The following is a 22,444-nucleotide window of genomic DNA, read 5'->3' on the forward strand; positions in this document are numbered from 1 at the left end:
TTAGATCCTCATTTTAGCCATCATTTAATTATGATCACATAAGCTCTAAAAGAGTCAGAGGTCTTCATTTTCAAGCTTCTGTTACATGCATGGATCACATTAATAGAATGAATTTACAAGTATTCAGGTCAATATAAATGTATCAAGGACAAACTTAGCTCTTGTCTATTAAGTTATAGTGTATGCCAACCATACAAAGTTAATTAGGATTATGTCAGTATTTTCATATCAAAGCTTCTACTATGAAATTGAATTTGCATCCCAGGGATGAGACAGGAAGCTATGAGGATATGGTTACTCTGTACTCTTCTCCAAACTTTTTATATCCCAAACCTATGTTCCATTGTATAGTTTATTTAACCCCTATTGTCCAGATTTTATAAATCAGTGAACAGATACTATTCCCTTCCCAATTTCTCCCAAGGAACCTTAGATTCCTCAGTCAAAAAGTGCTTTGATGAAAGTATAGATGAAAACCTCAACAAATAACTATGCCTCTATTGCAATATTCCACTAAAATTAAAGATACAAAAAGAATAAATCTTCAATTAAGAAGAGAATAGAAGAGAAACATCAATAGAGTAAGGTTTCAATAAGTATCTGATGGGAAGAAAGAATAAGGATAACCAATAAAGCAGGCCACAGAAATGCTTAGCCTAGAGTGTACGTTGAGTAGTGAAGTATCACAAGAATGGAAAAACAAGCACCACATGTACCCACCATGAGCAACACTCATGTGCACCATATGGTAGTAACATTCACTGGGTGTCAGACAGGTGGGAGGGGGCAGAGGGGATGGGTATATTCACATCTAATGGGTGCAGTGCACACTGTCTGGGGGATGGACACACTTGTAGCTCTGGCTTGCGTGGGGCAAAGGCAATATATGTAACCTGAACATTTGTACCCCCATAATATTCTGAAATAAAAAAAAAAGAAGGAGCAAGTAATAATGGCAAAAAATAAAAAAGAAAAGAAAAAACCCGAGTGTTTTGTCTTTCATGATAGCTGGCCACTGAGGAAAGTAGGAATTAAACATAAGGCTTCAAGTATTTGGATGAACTTAATAACTATATGTGAAAGGTATGAAGGGGGTTGTATACATACTTGGCTGGTAGAATTTCTACGTACTTGGGTGAGTAAAAAGTGCAAAGACTTCTAATTTCTAGCACTTAGTTGCCATCATTATTAATGAAACTCACTCAATAAAAAGCCCCATACTGAACACAGAGTTGTCAAGTAACTTTTTTTTTCCCTCCAGAAATGAAGGAAAAAATTGGTGGAAAAAAACTAAACTAAATTGCATGCACAGAAACATCTAAATAAGAACAAGAATTGAATGTTGAGGAAAAAATAAATGAACACAAGAACTCTTCAGAAATTTTAAAAATGGCTTATAGAGGATATTAGAAAAGACATAAAGGCCTGGGTAAACAGACTGTGAGAAAGGCAGATACCTGACAGTCCTGCAAACAGGACTTGGGATATGATTGTTATCAGCCGGCTGCATACAGTAGGCTTTGGAATGTATGGAAGCATGACTGGTGTTTGGTCCCTGCCCTTTTCTTTATGACCTTAAGGAGAAAACAAGGAAATAACAAAATAATTATAAGTTTAATGTATATAGCTAAATAGACTTGTTTGGAACAATACGCTTACTATATGACACCAAAGATTTTATCTATGTGTTCTTTATGTAAACACATACACCTTTCCCTATAATAAATACAGAGATTTGGAGAGGTTCCAGCTCTTTGAAACGAAAAGAGTCCTTCCTCCTCCTTCAGCCTGAGATTGTGATCTGGAGCATTCTTCGTTGCACTGTGACACTGGTAGAGATGCTGGACGATCTCTACATGGCTGAAAACATATTTCTTTAGAAGTTATAGAAAACAATTTTGGCACATGGTAGAAATTCATGAGAGAAAGAAATATGAGTGAGAGATCAATGCAGAGGGTCCAATATAATACTAATAAACACTATTTTCAAAAACCAGAGAAGAGAAAATAATCAGAACAAAAAGTACATGAGAATTACTAAAACTAAAGTACATGAGACTTCAGAATGAATATGCCCCTCAAATGATCAGGACAAAAACTCATACCTAATCAAAGATTCGTGAAATTATAGAATATTAACCACAAAAAGAAGACTCAGAATGTTTTCAGAGAGCAAAACAGGATTTCATCTTGAGTAATGTTTGACTAAATTTAAAGGAACCAAAATTCTCATAAAATAACTAAATAGCCTGAATAAATAGATTAAAATATACATATATTCTAAATGTATTGTAGGGAATTAGATTAAATTTTAACATAAAATTCAATAAGTCAGTAACAAAATAGGAGATAGCCCACAGAAATAGGTAAAACTTGTATAGGCATTTCACAAAAGAGGAAATCTAGATGATAATGAACATTCCATTAATAATCAGTAATGCAATATTATATGTCCAGTCATTTTAAAATATGCCTGTGAATTATTTTATATTCCTCCCATTGAGAGCTAGGGATCTATATCCCTCCTCTTCAATCTGGGCTGGTTTGTGACTGCTGCAATAGAATATTCAACTTTAACACAAAAGTTCTAAACTAATTTAAATTAAATATAGTTATGGAAACAGCCGCTTTCCTTCACTTCTTCATTAGTATCTTCATTAGTTAGTATTTCTCTCCTTGTTCACATGGAATATTATTTTTAATTGTGATAAGCTGATATGCTACTCAATTTTGTTATCTCAGATATGGGAGTTATAATACATGTGCATGCTGGAATTATGAAAACAAAATTAAATGAGATAATATATCCAAAAAAGTCTGGGTGGAGCAGGTGCTGTCATTACTAGGGGAAGGATAGAGACAGACCTTGGCAATTCACTGAGGTTCAATGTCAGTGCAGGGATAACCTGAAACATCTATTTCAGTCTGACTCAGGAGGCAGAGGGAGCAAACAGTAATATCTACAATATACTTGAAAATATTGCCATGTCTCTGAGTTGGGTAGAGAAGGAAACTCCTAGATTTGTTTAATGCTACAATGCAGTATACAGACTACTTATAAACATACTGTTGAATAAAGAAGACATACCTCTTTTAGATATAAGAATTATTTTCTCCTTTTAACATTCAATAATAGCATAGGCTTCAGAAATATAGCCTGCATTATATTTTGAAATATCTAAGCTGCATTTCCTTATAATACAAGCTTTATTAAATTTCGCCTGAAACTGGAGACCGAATTCTGTAAACTTAAAGCAACATGTGAAATAAGGCATTTGCCTAATACTATCTACTGCTATTATTTTTCTCTAGAGATAAGTGTAAAATGATGTGTGATGGTCTATTATATGCTTACACAATTATAAAGCATTAAAATCAGAAAGTGGAAAATGATACAGCAATATCTGATCACCTTATCCTGGCACGCCCACCACATTATGGTCTCATTAAAAATATCCAACTATTGTACCTGTTTTTGTTTTTATGTTTGCCTTCAAAAAATAAACTGTAAAACAGAAATCTATCTTACAGTTTACTTGAGCTTGACTCTTCTTCTAATAGAGCTGTCCTAAATATAAGGAAAATTTTTCAGTATGTCAGATTGTCCTACTGGTATCTATACTTCGAAAATATGCTGTAGAGAATAAAGAGAATTAATGCTATTATCTGATCCTCATTGCCTTCAATGAACATTTCTCTGTCTAACTATATACTATTAAATGACATTTCAACACAGTTATCCACAATAAAATATGTTTATGTCCATTTATAATTATAACCAAATCCACATCTTTAAAATTAACCTAATGAACCTGTTACCTGTCCATCTGTTGGCAAAAGTACAGGGAATTGACAACATCCAGAACTCAATCCCATTGAAAGTCATGAAACTACCCTTCCTATATTACTGTTTCCACACCAGCATGCATTAAGTGATTCAATTCAATTAGACCACATACTTCTGTGTACATCATATTTACTACACGCTGATAGGCACTGAAGGGGAAGCAGAGAAGAATGAGTCTTGTAATCTCACCTCATCAATTTATGAAGACTAGAAAAGAATATAAATACTAGAATAAAATATCAGATAGCATAAGATATTTACCATATAAGAAGTTTATAGAAATGGCCCTTGGGATTCAGAAAAAAAAAATGAAAACATCCATTTTAAGAATTAGAAAGTTTTCATGAAGAGGATGGAATTTAGACTAGACTTTGAATTAGTGGGGAGAGTTTCAGTTCCTGGGGAAGAAGGGATAGGGCAGTTTAGCAGAAAAAAAAATGTAGTAAGCAAATCATGGAATTTGTGATGTGGATGGTTTGCTTAGGAACTAGCATGCAACCTATAAATCAGAGCCATGGGAAAGAATGCCAGGTTGGCAAGTATAGGAGGGCAGGGGAAGTGGTGTCAAGGACCTTTGTCAAGTGGTGGAGAACCAGAATAAAGAATTATAACTTAACTCAAAAAACAAGAGAGCTTTGTAAAGTTTTGTTAATAGGGGGGTGATGATTGTTGGTAACCAGCCTCCAAGATAACCCCCAATGATTGCAACTTACTGGTATTCATACACTTTTGTAGTACCTTCCCATTTTGTACCACAGTTTGTTTGTAACTAACTGAATACAGCAGAAGTGATGTATGCCACTTCCACTATTAGGTTATAAAACATACTGTAGCTTCCATCTTGCTCTATTTCTCTCTCTCTCTCTTTCTTTGTCTCCCTCTCTCATTACTCATTTTTGGGAACCCATGTCATAAACAGTTCTGTGGAGAGGCACACATGATGAAGAACTGAAGTCTCCTGCCAGCAGCCACATGAATAAGCTTGGAAACAGATCTTCCAGCTGCAATCAAGCCACCAGACACTACAGCCCCACTCAATGGCTTGACTGCAACCACATGAGAGAGACCCTGAACCATAATTGCTCAGTAAAACTCTCCTAGATATCTGGCCCTCAGAAACTATGTGAATAATAAATGTTTGTTGTTTTTAGAATGATAAATTTTGGGATTATTTGTTATTCAGCAAGAAAAAACTACTGCAAGGATGGATGGATTTTGTGCCATCAAATTATTCATTCATGTGGCAGGCAGTAGAGTTCTAGGTAGATTAGAAGAGAAAGCCTTAAGAAATGAGATGAATTTTAATAACCTACTATGTATGTTTTGTGTATTTCCTCATTTAATGACCCAGGTAATCATTTAAAAGAGATGCTATTTTTATTCCTTTTTTATAGAAACTTAAATCATTAGACATCTTGCCCAAGATCGCACAGCTAATCAATGATAAGCCAAAGTTCAAATTCTTACCTGTTTTATATAAATAAATGTTGGTTGAATGAACGAGTAAATACATGGGTACATGTTTTATGAGTTGTTATAATGCCCTAGTAATACTTTTCTCTTGAATTTAAGAAAACTTGGAAAGATTCTAAATTAATGCTAAGAATGTGTTTTGTACTTTCCCAATATATGAAATCAAAGAAAAGTTTCCCATAAAATGCATGATTTGGCATGCTTCACTGGTACAGATATATTGAAAGGCTTCATAGTGCAGATCTTTGCAAACTATGTCTTTACACTGTCTGGACTTTTATGTATGAATGATTTCTGGGAAATGCTTGCTTTTGACCTTTTTTGAGGTTTCAAGCAATAAAACCCATAGAAAAACACTCCAGGACAAAATTTGAAGTCCTGAACTAGGACTCAGTTCAACACAGTTAAAAAAAGAAAAAAGTCTGAGCCATGAGGTCTAAGCAAGAGTAGAATAAGCATAGGAATGGAAGAAAAGTACCAAAAATGAGGAAAAAAAGCAGCAGCAAACAACAGCAACACCCACAAAACTCAATTATAAAATATACATGCAGCTAAGAATACAGAGATAAACCTTAATATTTAGGGTCAAACCCCAAAAGATTATCTTTTACAAGGCAATATAGGTTAATGCTTAAGAGTAAAGATGCCAGAACCAATCTGCCCTTCATGGGCCACACGACTTTGGGAAGTTACTTATCATGTATTCCTCATCCCAAAAAGGATGTGCTTAACTCATAGGGTTGTTGAGAAAATCAAATGTCAAAATGTGCCAGATGTTTTCAAGAGGGGCTAGCATAGATGAACTGTTACATATTATGTTTACTGTTACTAGACAGTGTTATTTTGTACAACATCTAAGTCAGTAGATCCTGATAGTATGTAAAAAATATTCAAAGTTGGAGCAGAAGGGGGAGAAGGGAGGCAGTATTATCAAAGGAGCTCTGTGTATTTTTACCGTGGGTAACATGAGTGCAACTGATGCTTGAAGAAGACACAGATATATATGGAAATGAATTGCCCCTAAAGGAGAAGATAGCAGGTCTACCAGTTAGGTTTTTTTTTTTTAATATCTGTCAACAATAATCAGTTATAACTCCAAGAAACAAGATGAGGGCTATTCTTCCTTAAATTTTACACTCTAGGTGCCTCATTTGCCTCACCCTAGTCCTGGCCTTTTGAAACGAAAATGCATAGAAAACATACAGTGGACCTCTGGGTGATTTGCTACTATTAGAACATCCCTGCTGTTCTCTAAAAGAGCTGTGAAAAACAAATCCTCCTGAGTAATCTTATGTCCCTGTGTTTTCTGTTCATTTTAAGTTTTATTTGTCATTTTCAGCAGATAAGAGTTGCAATGGTATTTCAGGAAATTTGTGGAAATTGAAAAAATGACAGTGCAAGTTGCTTGTATTTTATTTCAAGAAATCTTCCCTGGTTTTGCTATATTTGCTAGACATAATGGTTCTAAACATAACTGCCTGGAAAAGGTGTTGAACAATTGGGGTAACACTTGTGAAAACAATATTCCTGCTCAAGACAGAGTTCTCCCAATCTCCTACCATTTCCCATCAGCGATTCCCTCCAGATTATTATATAGTGAATGGGGAATATCCATTCTTGACTGGGAGATAAATGTTTACCTTTTTAAAATGTCATAAATCATTGGAGAATAAATTCTATTTTAATTAATGTAAATTATTAACATAAAATAATTAATGTAAATTAATTAATATAAATTTTGTTCACAGTTAAAGCAAAATATATGGTGCTATTTGAAAAAATTTATTAGCAAAATATCTTTTGAAGAACTGTCCAATCTAAAGGAACATTAAAAAAACCTCAATTGTGCTCCACATTATAACTATGAAATTAAAAAGCAGATGTGAGAGGTAGACAACCGATAAAGGCATATAAGAGAAACTTTCTAAAATTGGAGTTGTTAAGCAATAAGAATAAAATTAGCTAGTTTTTACCAAACATATGCAAGACACCAAGTCCTGTGTTAAGAGCTTTGTTATCTTATTCCAACTGTACAAAACCCTACAGGGTAGGTATTAATAGTATTTTTCTTTTACATATGAAAAAAATGAGAGAGTAAATCATATTTTTCCAGAGGCTTATTCTTGACATAGTTAATATATGCAGGATGCTAAAAAGGCCAGTGGGACAATGCACAACTTTGCCTTCAAGAGGTTTGATATGTGTTAGACACATAGGGTTGAGAAGGTGGGAAGGTTACTGAAAATTCTGAAAACTGACAACTAGGAAAGTATAACTGAGAAAGATCAGTGTGTAAAAATGGTGCAAAGAAAGAAATCTTAAGATCAGGCGGGACATTCCCAAGGCTTATTAATGATGAAAGAATAAAAAGATTAATAAAAAATAAGACAATGTTTATCACATTTTGATTTCAACAACAAAAGTGTTACTGGTACGCATTGATTGAAAGACTGTATGCATGTGGCACCATGCTAAGTATTTTGCATGCACTATCTGAAAACATCCTACCCTATCCTTGGGTAGGTACCATTATTATCCTCACTTTGCAAGTGGACAGATTAAGATTTTCAAGACTTTAAGTAACATGCCCAGGCTGCACATAATAAGGGATGAAGTATAGGGTCAAAGCCAGGCCTGTTTGATTATAGAGCCTATTCAGTTGAGCTCTGAGGTATCATATCCATTCTATTATTTTATATTCATGCCCTATTTTGATCCTCACAACAACCTTATAAGATACACAATGACAAAGGCAAAAACTAAAACTCAGAAGTAAGTTTCGGTCACATACCTAGTATTCAAACCCAAATTTGATTATATTGATGCCTAAAGGTATAAGAAACATGCACTGAAAATGAAGTACTTTCAAAGCAAATAATTTCCCAAACAAAAGTGTCTAATCTTCCTGCTTTGATGAACGATTATCCTCAATTTTAAACTAAATAAAATACTCCTCTGGGATGTTTTCAATACAGAACAGTTGTTTGTTTCTCACTAAGATCATTTTATATTTATCATCTGAGAGCTTCCAGGTACTGCTCATTGATGAGTTCAATGAGAACATCATTTAGAAAATGAGAGAATCAATCAAAATTTAATTGTTTTATTCCAGAAGAAAATAAATCAATAATTAAAAAAATACATAGAATACTATAGTGTTTTTCTCAAATTGATTTAACATTAATTGCATTAATGATTTCCAACTGAGAGCCTGCAACAGCCTCTATTGGCTTTGCATGGGTTATACTGCCTATTATGCATTTATCAATGTAATAAATATATCATTTCATAGCAAGACCTAGCATTAGTATTAATGGTAATGTTCAAAGAGAATGAAAATAGGAAAATGAAGAGATTACACTTACAGGTGGTAATATTCAGGTGAGATTAGAAGAGGGTATATGAATAGTAGTAGAAGACAGATGATACCCTTTCTAACTTTGTTGGTGAAGAGTTTCCTTGTGCCTATCTAATGGATATTTCTTTCTTTTTCTAAACTTGGAAGGGCGATGGAAGTTTGTGCAGCATACTCTGCTGTGGCTGACAGATGGATCAGCCGCCTACACCAGGATGATAATTGGCTTACACCTTCTCTATTAACAGCGGTAAACCTGGCCAGAGATTGATTCAGACACTTGACCCGACATTTCCTTGACTTACATTTTTCCTAGAAGTGTAGGGATTTATTTTCACTTGTTTTTATAGTTGAATTCAAAATTAAAACTGTATATTACAAGATGAGGATATTAAAACTTTAAAATTCCTTTAAACAATTTAAAAATGAGAGGTTTAAAACAAAAATTAAGACAGATTTTCTTTATAAATTAATAACATATCCCAAATGTCTTTGAGAAATGGTAATACATTCAAGTTGGTTTTTCCCCTCCTACAACTGTGACAGACATGTAAGAGAATTTTCCACTCACTTTCTTTTGAGCTTGGGCAAGGTAGTCAGTTCTAAATGACTAATGCAGGCTCAGTAAACAAACCCCATTTGCCATTCCTGCTCTAGGCCACACTATTGTATCCCAAGCACATACTGTTCCTGACATAATTCCAAAGCAAAACCTTGAGCTGTAAAATCTTAGGGTGGAAAACAGATTACCAGTGAAGTTTGAATAATAGAATCACTAACTCTTTATGTTAAACCAGCAATTTTTTTTTCTTTATGCCAAACTAAGGAAGCCTAATGACTCTTCTTACTGCTGAATCAGAGTCAAACAACAAACACACATGCATACAAACAAGCAAACAAAAATGGGAATCCTAGGTATTTTGCAAAGTATGGATATTCCTTATATCAGAGGCACTTAATGACCAACTAGCCAATGCTTGGGCTGCTGAAGAATGAGAGGATATTTGAGAAGCAGCATCTTCCAAAGAAATCAATTTTCAAATATAAATGTTAAAAACAAATAAATATACAAAGTTTAAGGCTCTGTAATAACTACCTGAAGCAAAAATTGGCTTTCAGATTCCACTGGGCAGCATTCAAACTATTACTCCTACTAGACTAATTGAGGAAAATCAAGCCTAATAGCAACAAAATGAGGAACTAATATCAGAAATGCCAAATTTAAAAAAAAATGATTGTTTATGAATAAAGAGGTAATATGTGCATACTTCTCTTTTCAAGAGAAAATTGCCTTTTCAGCAATTATTTTTTCTTTTCTTTATAACTTTCTGAGTTATAAAAAGCCCTGGAATATGATGTCCCTACCTAACTGCTAGAATTAAGATTCTGGTATTCAGGCCCAGTAAGTACAAGTTAGCAATTAATCATGAACAATTTTGCATCTTTGAGTGCCTGATCTTACACAAATAGCAGTAGAGTTAGAATTGGTATAAATAGCTGGTAGGAACTAAATTGATAAAGAAATATGAAATGAGGATGAGAGTCTTCGGAAATCTCAAATTTGAGCAAATGCAAAGAGATTGAGGTCTCTACAATTCCTAGTAAAAGAAAATCCATTGGTTTCTTCCTTGTCATTTTAATTTAGAAACTATAACGCTGGAAGTTATAAGCACTAACTCTGGAAACACACCAAAAGAACTTGAATCCTACCTTCTCTTAAAAGTTCTCTGATTTTAGGTGAATTATGGAAATTTTCTGATCTTTAATTCACTTATTTTGAAAGTGTCATAAATAATAGGCCCTACCTTATAGGGTTGTTATAAGGGTTAAATGAGTTTAAGTATGGCACATGCTTAGCAATATATCTGTCACATGATAAATACTCAGTAAATGTTAGCTGATATTGGATATTAATAATACTACTATGTAAAATTTGCATTAACTTCCTTGTCATTCCTTCTGAACTCACTTCCTCTCACTCCTCAACCACTTAGCTCTTGGAGGCCTGGATCTCTCCCACAGTTGTAATGCATTTTCACTTCCTTCTTCTGTCTTCTGTTTTTTTGATGATTCAGGATTTCTTTGACATCTGTTTGTTTTGTTCCACATTCAGTCTCTCCTGTACTTGTCCCCAGATGGACAGCTACCCACATAGCCCCAAATCCCTCCCCAGCAGCAATAGCCTATTCCTTTCTTTTCCCCACCTCATGTGGTTATGGACATGGTTCTAGACATGCTGTTTGGTATATGACAACCCAGAACACAGATTAGTTCATGGATACAACCACCAAGAAGACAGAAGAGGATACTCAAGCTATAAACAACTGGGGTTTCAAAATGCAAAAAGGGTACTTTCAATTATCTTACAACAACAACAGCAACAATAAAACCCAATGCTTAAAGCAGCAAATGCTAATTTATTTCTTGCTCAGACTTTATAGCTATCTTGGGTGGCAGAGGCCTCTCTTCTTGACGTTTTAATCAAGTATCCAGGCTGATGTAGTACTCGCATTTGGAACTTCACCTGTTGCAATAGAAAGAGTAAAGAAACAGTCATCACATACAATTAACACAAGACATTTGCTTTTACATTTCATTAGTGAAAGCAAGGCACATATCCATACCTAACTGCAAAGGACTCAGTAGTTCTATCCTACTATTGTCTAGAATAATAGTAAACAGCCCTAATGACTACAAAATTGTTAACCAATGTAATAGACTATGACTCTGAGAGCATAAAATGTATTTCATGAATCTTTATATTCACCTCCTCAAACAAAAACCTTTCGTATAGTAGTTATACAATAAATGCTTTTGTAATGACTAAATAAATGATCTCATATATTGGGTCGTAAAAATGAATCCAAAAGTTTATTATGCTAACAGATGTAATATATAATGTTAACAGCATTAACAGTTTTAGAAGAGCTTATTTACCTAGACTATTATCACCTACATATTTCTTTTGCTTAGTAAATTAAAAAAAAAAATTAAAACTCTTCAATTCCAATCCTGAGATTGTTAAGGTTTGCTCTGAAGTCTTTTACTACACAATGTAATTTAAAGCACTCTTGGGACATTGCCAAAGTTTGCCATTGAGATCTTCCTCCAAAATTACTCTAGCTTTAAATTGCTTAACTTGCTATAGGAGAACATTCATATTCAAAGCTGTTAATCATGTGCACTGCAGTATTATGAAGGCATTTAATGTTTTTTTCCCTGTGGGATATTAGGTGTCATGTTATCACACCATAATCATTACTTTAAGTGCATATTTTAATTCTCTTCTCTTTCTGCCAACGCACACCTCCTTCTAAGCTTGTAACATAACCTCTGTGTGCCTGTTTCTGTTTCTGAGAGAAATTATTGTTATTGAATTTCTATTATGACTTCATTCCAGTGGTTTTCAGACTTATATTTGACCTGATTGAATGAGTCATGAATGAATGGAAACATATTGAAAGTGCTACAAGAGTGTGTTGCAAACTATTAAAAGTATTGATGAAGAGAAAATATTGTGCTTTGCTATGACAAGAAGCTTCTTGATTTAAGAATGCTAAATATTGCTAAGTTATTATAATAAAATAGATACAATGAAAGAGAAAAAAACAAAACATTTCTTAAAAATTGTATTAATAAACAAGTAGTACAGTAGGAATAAAATTTAAAAAACTTTCTAGATACAGGCTTTTCTATGATAGTTTGTACATTCCAACACTTTATTTTGATGATTTATTAATAATAGTTGCACTTGACATGCCTGTCACTTAAACAATTTTTTTTTTTACAGCTAAAATTAATTTTTGTTTGCATTCAAATATAATAAATATGTTCTGTGAAAATAACTATTAAAAAGTATGTCATATTTTTTGACTTAGTAAATTTTTCTCTACCTATTTACTTAATGCAAATATAGTTTAAACAATTAAATATTTTCTATATACAGTAAATGCATTATTTATATATGAATAAAATATTGTTTAAATAGATTAGTATACTGTATTTCACATTCAAATGGGCATACAATTGTATTAAGCTGCCTTAACATTTACAAGAGACATATTTAATAAAAATATGAAACCATTAATTAATAACTTAATAGCTGTCAGAAACTTTTTTTTTTCAGGATATTATGAAGATACAAACATTTGGTTACATTTTATGTCTTTGCCTCACCCAAGCCAGGATTAGAGGCATGCCCTTCCCCTCTACAATGCTCACCACATCCATTAGTTGTGAGTTTATCCCCCCAACTCCCTAATCCCTGGAGAATATCACTATTGTCTGAGCACCATAGTGTTGATCAGTCAGTGCCAATTTGATGGTGAGTACATGTGGAGCCTATTCTTCCGATCTTATGATACCTCACTTTGGATAATGGGCTCAAGCTCTATCCAGGAAAATATAAGAGGTGCTAGGTCGCTGTCGTTTCTTATAATTGAGTGATATTTACATATACCAAATTTTAATAATCCACTCATGAATCTACGGGCACTTAGGTTATTTCCATATCCTTGCAATAGTGAATTGTGCTGCCATAAACATTCGGGTGCAAATGTCTTTATTATAGAATGTCTTTTGCTCTTTTGGGTAGATGCTTAATAGTGCTATTCCTGGATCAAATGGTATTTCTATTTTTAGCTCTTTGAGGTATCTCCAAATTCTTTTCCACAGAGGTTGCACTAATTTGCAGTCCCACCAGCAGTGTAAGAGTGTTCCTGTCTCTCCACATCCTTGCTAGCATTTGTTGTTTTGGGGTTTTTTTATAGAGGCCAATCTCACTGTGGTTACGTGATATCTCATTGTGGTTTTGATTTGCATTTCTCTAATGATTAGAGATGGTGAGCATTTTTTATATGTTTGCTGGCCATTATTCTGTCTTCTTTTGAAATGTTTCTGTTCATTACCTTTGCCCATTTGTTGATGGGATTGTTTGATTTTTTCTTGTTGATTTTTTTAAGTTCTAGGTAGATTCTTGTTATCAGCCCTTTGTCGGATGTGTAGAGAGCAAATATTTTCTCCCATTCTGTAGGCTCTCTGTTCACTCTAATGATAGTTTCCTTGGCTGTCCAAAAGCTTTTTAATTTGATCAGATCCCATTTATTTATTTTTGTTGCTGCTGTGATTGCTTTGGGGGTCTTCTTCAAAAATTCTTTGCCTGGGCCAATGTCTGAAAGGGTCTTCCCAACATCTTCTAGAATTCTTAAGGTTTCATGCCTTAGGTTTAAGTCCGTTATCCATCTTGAATTGATTTTTGTGAGAGGGGAGAGCTGGGGATCCAGTTTCAATCTTCTGCATGTAGCTATCCAGTTTTCCCAGCACCATTTATTGCACACTTAATTTTTCTTTCTCCCTTCTAAGTTATCAGACTACAAACAAATCCAGCTAAAGCATGAAGAATATGTATATATATACATATTTTTCCCTTTACGAGTCTTTTTTTTAAACACCTGGAGGTAAGTAATAGCACTGGGCAAAACTGGAAAATACATGTTTACCTTTTCCCTATTGGTCCTCTTCTTCACTTATTTAATATCGGGTCCTTTGTTTTTCTTTACATTGGAGTCCTGCATTCTTGAACTCCTGGCCTCAAGTGATCCTCTCACCTCAGCTTCCCAAAGTGCTGGGATTATAGGTGTGAACCACTATATTCAGCTGGAGTCCTGCATTGTGCCATCTGCCATTAAAAATGTCACTCTCCCCATTAAAACTTTCATGACCTGTTTTTTTTTTTTTTCCCTCCCAGGAGATTCTACTTCCCAAATTTGTCTAAAAATTTAAATCATGACATGTTGAGGGCTGTTTTTTTTAGTTGTTACTTGTTTCAGACATGAATTTTACTAGGAAAATTTATAATTTTAGACTAAATGTGAAAAGGATAAAGGGATGTTCAATTGTGAATAGCGAATGTTTGTAATTCTCTGATTTCTAAGAAGGAAGCTTCTTACTTGTAGGGTAAGGCCCTAAAATTTTCATAATTCTGAAGAATCTGGGAACAAGAGAAAAAGGAGTATTGAAGAAGGCAAAAGCTATATAATTTGGATCTATATAATAAATATCTGAGCCAGAAAGATAAGATGACAAAGACAGGGCATTTAGGAGAAACTTAGAGAAGTTGCTGTGAGATACTGAAACAGAGAAAGAGAGAGAGAAAAAGAGTCAGAAAGAGAGAAGAGAGAAGCTTTCAGGAATCAAAGAGGGGGCGTCACTACAGATCCTTAAGACATTAAAAGATGACAAATAAACAACTGTGAACAACTTTATGCTAATAATTCTGACATTTACATCTCTTTAGATACATATTCACTAGTAGAAATATTGTATTATATTTTTAGTTTTATTAGCAAATTACAAATATTTTTCCTTAGTAGTTATAACATTTTATACAACCATCAGCTGCAGTTCTACTTGGTACACATCCCTGCCAAAACTTAGTGTTGTCAGTCTTTCTAATTTTACCCTTCCTGATGGATGTATACAGATATAGCATTGTGGCTTTAATTTGTGATTCCCTTATTTTAATGAGATTGAGCACCTTTTCATACACTTATTGAAAATTTGGATTTCCTACTCTGTGAAATTCTAATTCATGTCTCTTGCCCATTGTCTATTAGGGTGACTGTCTTTTCCTTATTGATTTATGCAAGTCTTTTATTTTTAATTCATGATATAATTTTTTTTTGCTAATTATATTCAGTATTTCAAATATATTTTCTAACTCTGTGGATTGCCTTTCTGTTCTCCAAATTGTGTCCTTTGATTGACAGAATTTTCTAATTTTACAGTACTTTATTTTACCAATGACTTTATTTATGGTTATTGCTTTTATATTCTGTTTGTGAAATCCTTACCTATTCCAAAGATGTGAAATTTTTGTAGGTTTTTTTGTTGTTGTTAATTTTTTAGATCTACAAAACACATTGAATTGACTTATGTTTATGATATGGGAAAGGGGCTGATTTTAATATTTTTTTCACATTGACTAGACTATCCTTTTCTTACTGCTCTGCAGAGCCATCATCATAATACATTAAGTGTCTACATATATATTGTTTTTAGGCTCTGTATTCTGTTCTGTTGTCTTATGCTTTTATCCTTGAACAATTATCATAGCATTTTTATTAACATAGGTTTATAATAAAACTTTATATTGGGTAGTTTAAGTGCTACAAAATTTTTTCTGTTTCAAAATTACTTTCATTATTCCTTCTATGTTTTTACATAAATTTAAGAATTAGCCAATTTTTTTGAAATAGAAAAACCCGGGATTGTTCGTGAGATTGCATTCGGTTTACAGATTAATTTGGGGGAAAAGAAGTCTTTTTGATAATACTAAATCTACCAGTGCATAAACACTGCATTTTCCTCCATTCATTTAGTTTTCTCTAATTTTAAATAGTGTGTCGTAATAGTGGCCTGACACCTCTTTTGGTAAAATTATTCCAGATATTTAATAGGAAGTTAGTATAACTTCCTAAAAGAGCTAAATTGTTGCTTAGGCATAAAGTACAAAGAGCCAGCTGGACAAAAGAGGAAGGTGAAGGTAGGTGATCTGTGGGAGAGATTCAAGCTGGTAGGGCTTGAAGAGGAGGAAGACTGTAACAAATTGGGAAAGTAGAAGGGCTTTAATATGACCAAAATGTAGTTCACTATGACTGATCATACTAATTACATTATTTGAATATAATTATTCAAATTTTCATGATTATTGCTTGACAATAGAGAGCATAGCAATCTTTATTTTTCTCAACGTTCAAGTTATTCTATGTGAGATTTTTGTTGCTAAGGGATGTATTTAGGCAATTTCTTGTTATAAGACTCCTGAATGTACTGCTGTATTGCTGTTCTGCTAAGTTAAATAGTAACTTCATTGAATCCTGATATACTTAATATATTTTCCCACGTTCTTAACTTATTAAGAAAGAGAGAGAGACTTTGGGTCTCATGACGAAAGACTCTCTAACTTAATATCATATAATGTAAAAATATATGACACTTGAAAATATATTTTAAAATACACAGAATACATTAAGAAGTTTGAAGTAGATTGATAAATTTCAATAATCGTAATGGTAAGAAAATGTTAAACTCTTGCTGTGAAGCAGATGTGTTTCAAGTCACATACCTGCTCATTTGTGCATTATTTCAAAAAAGAGGCCACGATAGTTTTCTGTAAAATAAGAGCAGTTGAGGAAGAAATGGATATGGAGGCAGAAGGATAAGAATAATGCTCCAAAGGAACTGACATTTTGGAAATTGAGGTGAAAAAATACCAGGCCTTAGTCTTCAATGTGAACACACAGAGTTGCAGAAATCAAAATCACATAAATGATTAGGGAGAATGAGAAGCAGACCTGGGCCCTTGCCTGGTGCTAAAAGATACAAACATGGGGAAGGCACGTTTATATATTTTAGACTAAAAGGAATTTAAAAGAGACTATAAATGATAGAAAATAATTTGTCATATATATTCAGAATGAAATTTAAAATGTCTTAATAGTATAATATTTATGGAATGTGGACTGCTGATAATACAAAAGCCACTTAATATTATTTTTGATAAGCATTTGGTATTGTGATATAAGGGTTCTATAACTTTCTATCACAGGGTCAATAGTTTGAAGTTACACAGGTCGACAGTCAGTGAAAGGCATTATAGTTGTTCCGGATCTTGTGAATTGCTGCAGCAGCTGACATTCTGTTCTCATCAAATACCCTAAGCAGGTGGCAATCATTTGAGGAAATAACATGGACTTGGGGTAGGCAGACTAGCGTTCCAGTGCCAGGGCTTGTACATAGTAACAGTTTGGCCTTAGGCAAGCCACATGGATCCTCTGGATTTTTCTTAACTGTGAAATGAGAAAGTTCCTTTTAAATCTGTAAGTGTATAATTTAAAAACCTGATTGCAAATTTTGTTTATTTGTTCACGTAATATCAGTACAATTAGCAGCGTCAAGGAATAGATTACAATCTCAAGCTACTATCTTTACAACACATGTTGAGACACTTCTCTGTGGATTGCAGAGGACAGAACAAAGAGACAACCAAACACATTGGAGCAGCAAGCTGCCTTGCTGAGAATGATTTAATTGTCACCTATGCTACCTGACAAGATTTAGTTGAAGATTGATGCAGCCCTTCTGGTTTCAAAATCCTCTCTCATTATCAAAAGCTGGTGTTTCCAGCATTTCGTCATTTGAATCCAGCTCTCTTTTATAAATCAAAAAGGCTGCAAATGGACGACCAACCTATCCAGAGAAACTTTCTCTGCTTATTCCAGCCTAGCACACTGGGTATAGACAAAGTCTCTATCCTAGCTGGAGCCTGAAGCCCTTCCCAAGTAATTAAGTGGGACCATCTTCTTTCTGCTAGCCTATCTCTCACAATAGACAGATGTTGATTAAATGTTATTTCCATTTTATTTTTACTCCCTTCCCACCCTGCCGGTTCTATTTTCCAGATAAACCAATTTCACTGCCCAGAAATTCTCATTAAGAACTAACCACTAGAATAAATTCTTCCAGAGTCACTTCTTTAATTTTTAGTGCACTCTGGGAGGTGACCCATAATATTCTTTATGATGCTAGAGTTATTTTGTGTAAATGCAATTCCAGTTATAATCATAAAGAATTTAGAAATATTTGGATTTTAAAAGCCTAGAGTTTCTCAACCATTTTCCAGCTTCTAACATTCTAGAAACAGTGTGTAGAGAATCACCAATTTAATCAGAAATCCTATTTAGGAGAAGCATTGAAACTGGAAAGGTAATCAGGAAATAATCTACTGAGAGATTAAAGTAAATATAAATAATTTTTAAAAGAAATAAGAAAAAGGAAATCATACAAAGAAATTTCACATTCCCAGTAGAGATTAACAGGCGATCTTGATAGCTTATTTCATAAGTACTGACTCAGGATTTTCCACAAGGTATTCAAAAATTGTTTTTATTTCTACATAAAAGATACAAATCAATTATTTTCAATTATGCATCTGGATTTCTCAAGCCTACTACTGGAGTTATTGAAATGATCTCAGAAAAATAAAATCAAATGCAATTCAAAGTAGCATTTGCCGAAGATTACCCATCCTTGAGATAGCTTTCAATAAATTTTGTAAAATGCCTGTAGGTGTCACAAAAACAGTGAAGGAAAAGCAGAAAGGAAGGCTGAGGTTGTATGCATGGTTTCATTTTACCTACTCATAACTTTTTTTCACTTGTGAAATACAGCTTTGCCGAGGATGCATTATACTAAAAGGATTTGTTCTGTTAAATTTGGATTCAGTCAAAAGGTTGGACTCAAGGATTCAGAAGGCCACATGTGGCCCCAAAGCCACAGGTTCACCGCCCCTGCATGTGTACTTGTACTTTATAAAGGAGAAATCTAAGATTCTATTAGCTGTGCTTGAATACCCTCCTATACAACCTTATGCATTTCTTTCTTCCCTTTCAAATTCTCAGGAAAATGACAAACTCAGTGCAGGCTTTGGCAATGGTCCACATTGCTCCTCCAATTTAGCATAATTCTTTGATTTTTCTACCGAAGAAAATAAGGAAAAACTACCATTAATAAACTAAAAGTATTTATTACAGCCTTCTTTTTATAATTATGAATCATTTCAACTAGATAACAAATAATGGCCATGACAGAAATCCTATATTATCAGAGAAATGGAATCATTGCATTCTGTTTTTTTAAAAATTGAGAAAATGTTCTTTATATCTTAAATAAAATAATGTCATCTGATAATATGACACTATTTCATAATATTATACATATGCATATATATTCTTTATGAAATAGGGCATATATTAGAGAAGTAAAAATTAATAAAAATAATAGTAGTTATTTTATGCTTTGATGTTATAAATGATCTGGTATTTTTTCTTATCATACTTTCTATATTTTCTATAATTGTATATATTAATTTTGGAATTAAAAAGAAAAGCAATAAGGATCTCTGAGGCACTGGGTAAGCCAAGTGTTTCAGGTCTCTACCCAGTACATTGAGGTTTTGTTGTATCTATGTTGATTTCTGAAGGAATTTTTATAAACAGATTCTAGAGCCCTACTACAGAATCATTTTTAGCAATGTACTGGCAACCAATAATTAAACAAAAACATTGTAGAGATTCTGGGGTCAACCAGATACAAGAAGCCAAGTCTAAGTAACAGAGCCAGATGGTTAATGCCCAAATCATTGAGAGGTATTACTGGCATGGGCCTTAGATGTTGCCTTACTAGAAATGCCTTATTTTTTAAAGGAGACATAAGCCCCAAAGGCCGTACAGCTTTTGACACATACAGAACAGGAACCCTGGTAGCTCAACTTCCAGCACTCTGCTGACTCCTCAGTTACCCTATTGCCAAACCAAAAGACTATGATGTTCATGACCTCTTTAAAATTTAGCCTCTTTCTTGCCAATGTCTGTTTCTACTTCCGAAAGGAGGATGGTTAAAATCATCAGCTCACAGCATTTCAAGCAGCCACCAGCCATCAGACTGTGACAATGCTAAGAACTGCTATCTGCAAGTCCATTCACCCAGAAGTGTGAAGACTCTGGAATCTTTTCTCTTGCTTAGAGATTTGTATTTCACAGACTTTTGAGAAAAATAGAATATAAAATAACTGAAAATTCACTTGCTGCTTTTAATGTATCCTTTATGTATCATAGTGTATAATTTGAGAAATAAGAAGTGAATGGAAAGCCTGAGTAATTAAATATGCAGTTCTTTGTTCAGTTTTTTAAAATAACATTTGCCATTTTTTAATCAATATTAAATAGAGCAACAGGAATATAGTTAACTGACAGGCAGACAGAAAGAGGAAAATCTTGAGAGAGAAGACACCTACAGTGATTTTTTATTTAAATTTTTCCCAACACAGAAAATGTTCTTTTTTTCTTTTTTTAGTTTCAAAACTTAATTGTATTGGTCCTAAATGTAGGCAAGTCTCATGCTCTACAGTTCAAGCAGTAGCTCCATTTTGATATACTCTCTTTCTCTTAAGCCAGAAGGAGAGACATTGGAGCTGAGAGATTTCGTAAGAAGTGGCCTAGTCTAGCTCTATGGCTTTAGACAAATAGGTATTACACGTATTTTGCAAATGAGAAAACTGAAACTTAGGAAACTAGAGGGAATAATTTCTTGATTTAACTAAGTTAATGACTGCAGCAAAGGGATCCAGAACCCATCTTTCCTGGCTTCTCTCACATCATGCTGGAAGATATCATTGCATGTCTATAGTTTCAAAAAACAAAAACAAAAATCAGAAAAGCAGAGGCTGATAGTATTGGATACATTTTGTCAGAAAAGAAAGAATATGTAGATAAAAATCTTAAATGATTCAAATTTCCATTTCTCCCAACAATGCACATTTTTATATGCAATGTACTGAGCAGTGTCGCCATGTTGTCCTATGGACTATGCAAATAACTGGCAACTATGTGTGGGCCTATTATTCCAGGAAAATAACAAATAAAGGCTGATATTGAAAACATGTGACTAACAGCAAACCATTGTGTTCTTTGGGCTCCCAATCGTAGGCTGATGGAGGATATAATCCAATTGAGATAGGATAAGAGAAATAAAAAGAATTATATTTGTATAAATATTGAAGCATAAAATAAAATCTATGATTCAGAGTTTTAATCAAAATTATTTCATTGATTCTAACATTATGCAAGACTTAATGCTTTCTATTTTTAGTACTATGCTTATTTTGCTCCATTTACCTCTTTTAGACTATGATATTATGGGTTCCTATTCCAGAAACCTGAGAACAAGACTGAAAGAGGAAATGGCTAACTGGGAATTTTTAAAGTATGATCATATAAACAGGAATTTTAAATTTCTAATAAATTCTAAAAATATCAGGTCCACTAACAAACAAGAGGAGGAAGAATACTAATGGAGAAGTTATATTTCATATATATGTACAAAAATGTCTATTAACAAAATTTTATACATCTATTTATTAATTTCTTCTCAAATATTAATTGAATACTGTATATATTCTATTTACAGTGCCCTACACAGATTAACCATAAGCAAAACAGACAAAAACCTTATGCTTATGGAAATTATAGTCTCATAGAAATAGATTAAAAAAAGGAATCTCTCAAATACATAATGATAAAAATTTAATGAGTGCAAGAAAGAAAAAGCACTATTTGTTATGAGAAATTTTTAGAGGGAGACCAAATTTAGATTGGCAGTGAAAGAAGTTTCCTGAATAATTAGTAGAAATTACTTTTAAAAATCTCAAGAGTGTGTGTATGTGTGTGTGTGTGTGTGTGTGTGTGTGTATGTGTGTGTTTCAGGAAGGAAAGTAAATCAGAGCACGTCAGCCAGAGATTATTGTATTGCCAAACAACCGTGAGATAAGGACTCTATCGTATGCAGCAACAAAAATAATAAACAAACAAATAAAACAAAACAAACAAAATAGTGAAGTTTGAACACAGTTAGCAAGGGATAAGGGGCAAAACAACCCAAGAAAAGCCAAAATAGGCTGTTACCGTATTATATAAAATCTCATCAATTTTTTTGTACTCAAATGTTTATAGCAGCACAATTCACAATTGCAAAGATGTGGAAACAACCCAAGTGCCCAACAATACATAAGTGGATTGACAAAATGTGGTATATGTATACCATGGAGTACTACTCAGCCATAAAAAATGATGAACTACCTATTAGATTACCCTGGATGGAGCTGGAGCCCATTCTTCTAAGTGAAGTATCACAAGAATGGAAAAACAAACATC

General features: G+C 33.6%; 1 long non-coding RNA gene across 2 annotated transcripts in view; it reads left to right on the forward strand.

Annotated features, from left to right (window-relative positions):
• LOC123650199 overlaps nt 1-22,444 on the forward strand; it is a 99,428-nt gene that overhangs the window by 49,723 nt on the left and 27,261 nt on the right. The window contains exon 3 of one of the 2 annotated variants that reach the window (XR_006739295.1): nt 4,767-4,926. The exons of the other annotated variant lie outside the window; for it this stretch is intronic. This is a non-coding gene — a long non-coding RNA (uncharacterized LOC123650199). Of the gene's footprint in view, nt 1-4,766; nt 4,927-22,444 lie in introns of those variants that run through there. 2 annotated transcript variants of the gene reach the window in all.

This window comes from Lemur catta, chromosome 14, assembly GCF_020740605.2.
Source record: "Lemur catta isolate mLemCat1 chromosome 14, mLemCat1.pri, whole genome shotgun sequence".
NCBI lineage: Eukaryota > Metazoa > Chordata > Mammalia > Primates > Lemuridae > Lemur > Lemur catta.